The sequence below is a fragment of the Vulpes vulpes genome, chromosome 12, assembly GCF_048418805.1.
Source record: "Vulpes vulpes isolate BD-2025 chromosome 12, VulVul3, whole genome shotgun sequence".
In the NCBI taxonomy this organism is placed as follows: domain Eukaryota; kingdom Metazoa; phylum Chordata; class Mammalia; order Carnivora; family Canidae; genus Vulpes; species Vulpes vulpes.
Genome location: NC_132791.1, coordinates 117485220 through 117493767, shown reverse-complemented (window position 1 = coordinate 117493767; position 8548 = coordinate 117485220). Strand labels below are relative to the sequence as shown.

At 44.3% G+C, this 8548-nt stretch overlaps 1 protein-coding gene across 19 annotated transcripts in view; it reads left to right on the top strand.

Moving 5' to 3' along the window:
- The first annotated feature begins 4549 nt into the window (after positions 1-4549).
- The window catches only part of CEP164 (centrosomal protein 164), a 63561-nt gene continuing 59562 nt past the window's right edge, over positions 4550-8548 (top strand). For 13 of the 19 annotated variants that reach the window (XM_072729697.1, XM_072729692.1, XM_072729685.1 and 10 more), the window contains exon 1: positions 4586-4691. The gene's annotated coding sequence lies outside the window, so the exon portion shown is untranslated. Of the gene's footprint in view, positions 4692-5131; positions 5263-8548 lie in introns of those variants that run through there. The other 6 variants (XM_072729701.1, XM_072729693.1, XM_072729691.1 and 3 more) reach the window with 3 other exon arrangements.

The following is an 8548-nucleotide window of genomic DNA, read 5'->3' as shown; positions in this document are numbered from 1 at the left end:
CCTCTTTGCAACATTAATATTAGCTAATAAATGCACAGAGCAATTAACAAGTTTATCAGAAAGCAAAGGAATGCTTATTTGCATGTTATCCGAGTAGAAAATCCTAACCAACAAGGTGATTAGACACAAGTTTAAAAATAAAGATCAGGGATTCCTGGGTGGCTCAGTGGTTAAGTCCCTGCCTTCGGCCCAGAGTGTGATCCTGGAGACCCAGGATCAAATCCCATGTCGGGCTCACTGCATGGAGCCTGCTTCTCCCTCTGCCTGTGTCTCTGCCTCTCTCTCTCTCTCATGAATAAATAAATAAAATCTTAAAAAAAAAATAAAAATCAAGTTTTAAAAAATCAATAGATCAATATAAGCATGGAAATTCTGTATATGATAAAGATGACATTCATATTAAAAGGAAATTGCCACACCTTCAATAACTGTTTTGGGGACAATTGGCTATCCATTTGGAAGGAAAGAAAACTAAATCTCTACTTCATGTAAAACATACTTCAGATAGATCAAAGGGCTTAACATGAAAAATAAAACTACAGAAAAAAATAGAGGATTATTTAATAATCTTACGTTAAAGAAGGTCTCTAAGAAAACTCAGAGTTTTGTTTTTGGTTTTGTTTTTCTTAAAGGGCAGACTTGACTATTTGAATTTTTAAAACTTCTGTAGAATCAGACTTGTGGTATTCTAAGTCTGGTTTTGCCACTTAGAACTGGGAGACTCTGGGCTAGTTCCTTATCCTTTGTAGTCTCCATTTTCTCATCTACAAAATGGGGATAACAGTAGTACATACCTTGTAACGTAAGATTTAAATGAGATAATCCATATAAAGCACTTAAAATGATGTCTGCCATATTATAAATGCTCAGTAAAATTTAGCTATTAGCGTTATTATTACCACAACATTTACAAAATGAAAAATGACATTTATGAAGTTAAAAGATAAGTCACAGACTAGGAGACATTTGTCACATAATAAAGAGACAAAGGGTTGATGTCTATATATACAAAGAGCGAGCAGTCCAGGTGGCTCGGTGGTTTGGCGCCGCCTTCGGCCCAGGGTGTGATCCTGAAGACCCGGAATCAAGTCCCACATAGGGCTCCCAGCATGGAGCCTGCTTCTTCCTCTGACTGTGTCTCTGCCTCTCTCTCTCTCAGTGTCTCTCATGAATAAATAAATAAAATCTTTAAAAAACAAAAAACAAAAAACAAAGAGCATCTACAAGTCAATAAAACCCCCAACAAACCTGATAGAGAAGTGAACAAAGATTGTGAATAGATAATTAACAGAAGAAATTCAAATGGTCAATAAACAATGTGGGAAAAGTTCAACTTCATTAAGATTGAAAGAATGCAGTCACAATAGATACCATCACTATTTATTTATTTATTTATTTATTTATTTATTGTCTCTCACATTGGAAATATTTGGTGTTGGTGAAAGTGTTGGTTGGACTAAAATTATTCCACTTTTAGAGAGAAATTTGGCAATGTCTATTAAAATGTAAAAAATATAAACTCTTTGAGCAATGTCACTTCTAGGATCCTATCCAACAAATAGAACTGTATTCAGCATGTATGTAATACCAAAACTTTGGAAACAAAATGAATGATTACCAGTAGGAGGAGACATTTAATGGAATCCTACTTCACTGTTATAAGAATGGAGTAAGTCATTATGAACTCATCTTGAAAGATGTTAAGTGAGAAAAAGCACATTGTAGAACAATATGTATATTATGATCTCATTTCTGCAAAAATTAAAAGGATGTGTATGTGCATATATATGTATGCATATAACTTTACATCTGCATAAACATTAAAAAGTCTGAAAGATAGCAACCAAAATGCCAACAGTGGTTTCCTCTGAAGTGTGAAATTCCTTCCTTCAATTGGCTTATTTATTCATTCAACAAATGTGTATTGAGAACCTGCTAAGGCACTATGTTTTAGGCACTATGGATACAGCAGTAAATAAAACGGACAGAATTCCTGTCTTTTTTTTTTTTTTTTTTTTTAATTCAGAAGAGACATAAAAGAGAGGCAGAGACATAGGCAGAGGGAGAAGCAGGCTCCCCATGGGGAGCCCGATACTAGACTCCATCCCAGGATCTCGGATCTCGGGATCACGACCTGAGCCAAATGCAGATGCTCAACTGCTGAGCCACCCAGGCATCCTCCAGAATTCCTGTCCTCGTGCAATTTACATTCTCTATAGGCAGACAGATAGTAAAGAAATAAAATACACAGTTTTTCTGATGGTGAGATACACTATGGGGGAAAATAGAGCAGAGAAGGGCAGCTTGTAATTTTAAACATGGTGGATTGAAAGAGTAGAGAGAACATTTCACATCTTAAAAATGGTAGGATTAGCAAGTGTTTTTCTTATTATGTGAATGATTTTCTGTATATTACAAGCAAATAGCATGGAAAGAGAAGAAAAATTTCTAAGGGCGAAATTTCTGACTTGGGGGTATGGCATAAATTATGAGGACCAATTTAGTTTTCTTCCTTCCACATCTTTGAGTGCAGAAGCTAACCTACAATGTATGAAATTCTCAATCTCCCTCACTCATTTGGTATATTATTGGCTTATCAATTGGTGTGTCATTTTTGTTATTTTCCCCCAAAGATCTGCTTTCTTAATTAAGTTTGCCTAAGGGCATTTTATAAATTGGTTTGCATTTCGAAGAACAAATCTACAGGGAAACCTGACAAAATGCAAATTGTTTATCAGTGTGGGATAATCCTATTAATCCTTGGTGACCTGGATTTTATTAGGTCTCCCCATGAGATAGAAAGGAACCCATGCTAAGGAATAAAACTTAAGAATTTTTTAAAAGATTTTATTTATTTATTCATAAGGGACAGAGCGGGGAGGGCAGAGCGAGAAGCAGGTTCCATGTAGGGAGCTTGACGTGGGACTCAATACCAGGTCTCCAGGATCACACCCTGGGCTGAAGGCGGCGCTAAACCACTGAGCCACCTGGACTGCCCATAACTTAAGGGTTTTGATGGCTATTAAAGTTAACTGGATTGGTTATAAGTTCTTGGAAACAGAGACCAAATCTACCAATGCTTTTTGTTTGTTTGTTTGTTTGGCTGTTTTGTATAAGGTCTGTAGTGGATGAGTTGGTGAGCCCTTAGAGTCCCATCCCAGTCTGTCCTTCTAGCCCCTCTGTGAGAATTTTAAGGAGTGTGGAAAGGAAAGGGAACAATGATTTGTCATCCACAGGCAGAGCTGCCACAGAAAGAGCAAAAGTTAGACAAGAGGAATACAGTCTTGGGGCACCTGGGTAACTCTGGTTGAGCATTTGCCTTCGGCTCAGGTCATGATCCCGGGGTCCAAGGATCAAGTCCCACTTCAGGCTCCCTGCAGGGTGCCTGCTTCTCACTCTGTCTATGTCTCTGCCTCTCTGTGTGTGTCTCTCATGAATATATAAATAAAATCTTAAAAAAAAAAAAAAAAGAGGGATACATTCCGGATATATGGTTTGGGATCTACAGGGACAACTATCTAAGTTCTGCATTCTGGGATGCGGGCCTAGCAGCACTGGGACTAGTTTCAGGGGTTGGAAAGAGCCAGATGCATCTCCACAACAGAACCTGTCAGGAGCTGCTCTAGGTGCTTCATTCTCTCCAATTGGTAAATTCACTTTTCTGTCCCCACCCCATTGGTGTAATAGCCCTCTTAACTTCTTCACCTCCATTAACTTCTCTAGGACACTGAGGGCATTTGAGAGAAAAGATTTGTCCTCCACGTAAGCAAAATTAAGCTCGTTGGAATTATATTAATAGCAGCCTTCCTGCCAGACAAAGCATGTGGAGGGTACTACATATTGTGTCACTTTCTTCTTATTCTCCTTCAAAATTTATTTAAGTAATCTACACCCAATGTGGGGCTCCAACTCACGACTCCAGGATCAAGAGTCATAGGCTCCCCTCCACTGAGCTTGCCAGGCCCCCCCATCACTATTTTCTTCTTAAATAGACTCTTTGAAATAGTTCTGAGAGATGTTATCATCCCCAATGTTGGAGATCTGCAAAGTGAGCCCTGTGCTCTGGGTGAAAAGATAAACAAGGGAAACCACAGCTCTGAAGTCCTGGTTAGGTTCTCACTGATTTAATCAGAACACGGGGAAGCCAGTTTTCTGTGGGGGAGGTGCTCCCCCCTTACCTTCCATTCACATTTCTTTTATTAGAGCCTCAAGGGGTTATGGATGATCATTGTGTCTCATTCACCTGATATTAATGACACTATTTAAAAAATCATGACGAATAGATTGCATTAGTTAATTCACGTCACAATAAATACTGTGAATGACCCTTTCCTGCCCGGGAAGAAATCCTCCCCTCCTCACCAAATTCAGAGCTCTCCTATGACCCCTTGTGGCTCCGCATCAACTATCTTGGACTACATCTCCCATCGCGCAACGGGAAACGTGCATCACTCCTCCGTGACTCGACGGGACCTCTAACCAATCGAGAGCCACAGCTCTCGTTCAGCGACCTATAGGCTCCGTGCAGAGGCGGGACTCTCCGTTGCTAGGTTGTGGACTTTCCGGAAGTGGTTGTAGGCCGCTGCAGGGCAACACCCCGGCGTCCCTGGAAGCGGGGAGCCGGGGTGGTGCTGGGGGGAGCTGCGCAGAGCCGGGAGCCGCGGCCCGGTGCGTCCCGGGGCGGGGGGCAGGTGAGGCCGTCCTCCAGGGAGGAGTCGGGCAGCGAGGGAAGGAGGCGAGCGGGAGAGTTGGCGCACACTCGTGTGCCCGCGAGCGGGAGGAGCACGAGTGTGGGCGGGAACTGGAGGGAGCAGTCGGGAAGGAGCGTCCGCACTGGGGCGCATCCATCCCGAATCCCGGGCTGAGCCGGGGGGCCGGCGGGGGCGAGCCCGAGCCCGAGCCCGAGCGACGGCTTGTGAGCTTGCAGGGGCGCGCGTTTACCCGTCCTGCCCGGCCTCCGACCCTCGCTCTGATGCCTGTCTCGTGGGGAGGCTCCCCCGTACCCGGGTCCAGGGCTGGCCCGACCTTCTGCCCTCTGTGGGCCAGGCTGGAAAGTCAGCAAGTTTCCGAGGTTTATTTTTCCCTTCCTTGCACTGATTGAAAAAAAAAAAAAAATCTACATCGTCCTGCCGGAACCGCAGCCCTCACTCGGCTTCCGGGACTCCTCGTTCGGCTGTCCCGGCGGGCCCCTCCGCGCGCTCCGCAGGCCTGGGCTGGGTGATTTCGCCCCTGCAAGCTCAGGGACCCGTCTGTGCAACCACGGTGAGCTGCACTCGGACCTCTTTGCTGAGCTCCGACCTCGCCAACGATCATCTCCAGCTGCATGCCTCCCCCACCATCCTGGCTCTCTCCCCCCCCCCCCCCCGCCCCATCTGTTCCTTCTCTTGCAATTCCTGTGTCAATGAAGGACTCCAGGGGTCCACTCAGCCAGGTCTGCACCTAATTCATTCGTGTGACATACGCAGCAAACGTTTGCTGGGCATTTCCTATATTCTAGGGAGTGTGCTAGGTGGGGCTGTTGGCCAAGGCATAGAAGTGAACAGATAACCGCATACCGGCCTAAGTGCCCTGATTTCCCACCTCCCTGTCCATCACTTGCTGCAGACTTCAAGTCCTGTTATTTTCTGCCTCCTAATACCCTGAGCATCTGGTCCTTCCTTTCTATTCTCACCGCCACTGACTTAGTACATAACTTCTTGCTTGTGCTTTTAGGAAAGCCTCTCAAGTGGCCCCTCTGCTTCTGTTCTTGGCCTCCTCAAATCAGTTCTTATGACGGCTGTCAGAATATCTTTGCTAAACTGCGGATCTGATGATGCCAATCTGCTTTGTGAAATCCTGTGCTGGTTCCTCGTCGCATACGGGATACAACCTAAATCCTCCCCAGCCCTTTATAGTGTGCTCCTTGCTTCCGCTATAGATCTCTCTCCTCCCGTTGGCCCTTGCATTCTGGTGTTAGAGTGGTTAAGAGCTCAGGCTTTGGGGTCAAAGAGACATGGGGGTGGCGTGCATGTTATGCTGTGCCCTTTTGCTACCTGCAAAGCCTTGGGCAACTTATTCTTTTTTATTTAAACTGGCTGAGCCTCACTTTACTTGTTTGAAAATTAGGGAAAATATGCTTTATTTTATTAAAGATTTTATTTATTCATAGAGACACACAGAGAGAGAGAGAGAGGCAGAGACACAGGCAGAAGGAGAAGTAGGCACCATGCAGAGAGCCTGAGTGGGACTCAATCCAGGGTCTCCAGGATCACGCCCTGGGCTGCAGGCGGCGCTAAACCGCTGCGCCACCCGGGCTGCCCGGAAAATATGTTTTAATATTAATTTATTTGAGAGAGAGAGACAGAGAGAGTGAGCATGAGCATACAAGCAGGGGGTAGGAACAGAGGGAAAGGGAGAAGCAGACTGCCCACTGGGCATGGAGCCTGGTGCCAGACTCAACCCCAGGACTTTGAGGTCATGACCTGGCTTAACCTACTAAGCCACCTAGGCGCCCCTGGGGAAAATGTTTTCTACTTCTTTAAGAGGATGAGGTGAGATGATGTATATACAGCATTAATCCTGTTCCTGGAACATAGGAAGTGTTCAGTGAATATAAGCTTTTGGTGTCAAAATGAATTCTCTGTACCCACGGTGTTCTTCTGCCTCTTTGCCTTTGTGCATGCTGTTTCTTCTGCCTTCTATTCCCCTATTCCTTTTTCCTGGTGAGCCCCTGCTTATTCTTAAAGAGCCATCTCATTGGTCCTCTATTCTGTGATGCTTTTCCTCATCTTCCAAAACAAGATTAGTGGTCCTTACCTTATTAGTTTCCCATTGTAGCTCCTGTTACTTCCCTTAATGTGCTTCATACATTCTAAAACCATGTCTTTGTATGTTTGGCTTCTCAGCGAGGCTCATCTGGCGTTCAGGGCCGTATGTAATCAGACTTGTAGCCCTAACAGCACAGCCAACCCATGGTAGGTGTTCAGTAAGTGGTCACTCTGTTGGAATGGCCTTCCCTTCCAATTCCCTGGTATTAGATCTGTCCCTGGTATTAGATCTGTCCTCTGACATAACATAGAATGGGCCTTTCAAATATGTAAATAGTAATAACAACAACAGCTCACATTTATTGAGATCTTACTGTTTTTTTCTTTTTCTTTTTAATTTATGATAGTCACAGAGAGAGAGAGAGAGAGAGAGAGAGAGGCAGAGACACAGGCAGAGGGAGAAGCAGGCTCCATGTACCAGGAGCCCGACGTGGGATTCCATCCCGGGTCTCCAGGATCACGCCCTGGGCCAAAGGCAGGCGCCAAACCGCTGTACCACCCAGGGATCCCTGAGATCTTACTATGTTTTAAGTATTTTACATGTATTGAATAATTTGTTTTTATTTTTATTTTTTAAATATTTTTTTTTTTAGAGAGAGAGAGAGCATATGCACCCAAGAGCAAGTGTGAGCAGGCTAGGAGCAGAGAGAGAGAGAGGGAGAGAAAGAATCTCAAGCTGACTCCCTGCTGAGCGTGTGGGGCTTGATCTCATGACATTGAGATCATGACCTGAGCCAAAATCAAGAGTCAATTGAGTCAATTACTGAACCACCCAGGCGCCCCCATGTGTTGAATAATTTGATTCTCACACTCCTTGGGGATAGACCTTGTTATTTCCGTTTTACAGATGAGAAAACTGAGGCAGCTTCCCCTGCTGGTAGGTGGCAGAGCTGGGATTCAAAGCCAAGAATGTTCCCAGACTTGCACTTAATTACCACTGTATAATCACCTCTCATATCTCCTACCTTCTCCCCAGTGCCTTCGCCAGTAAGTCTTTGCTTTTTTCTGCACTTTCTTCGTAATTGTTCAAGCAGAGTGGGAGAAGTAAGTACACAGGGAACTCTCATGCACGCGGTGTGCATGTGTGCTCTGTTAGCACACAGCTGTTTTTACTCATCGCATCTCTACTGCCGGTAAAAAGTAAACTCAGTAGGTGCTCAATAAATATTTCTCAAATGAATAAATGATCTCTAGTAGCCATTAAACACATATGACTTCCCTTCCCACCACCTTCCTCAGTCCTACCACTTCCTGTCCTTTTGGTCCTGCCCTTACTACCCTCATCTTTTCTTAAACCAAGCAAGGCAGAGAAAGGAGGTAAAATATAGCCCACCCACATCTTAGGTTTTTTTTTTTTTTTCTGGCAGAAGACTTATCTAATATTGGAATGATCCATGAATTTAGATTTTCCAGGTTCTTCTTGACTTTTAAATATAACTAATTAGGCATTCTGTTGCAAAGAGATTTCACCTGCCCCGTGCTTTCTGGAGTTGGATATGTCTAGGGATAGGTCACATCTCTCAAATGTGGGATTTCTCAAATGCTCTGAGATGGTTGATACAATGCCTTGTGATAAGTCACTCCCCTGTTGGATTGAATAATGGTTAGCCTGATGTCGCCGGGGATTCTTTCCCTTTCCTTCTCCCTCTCCTCCCTAACTCAGAGAATTCAAGATTCTTGTGGCTCCTTAAGATGCATCAACTGTCCTGGTACCTTTCTGCTTTGCTTTTTTCAGTCAGGGG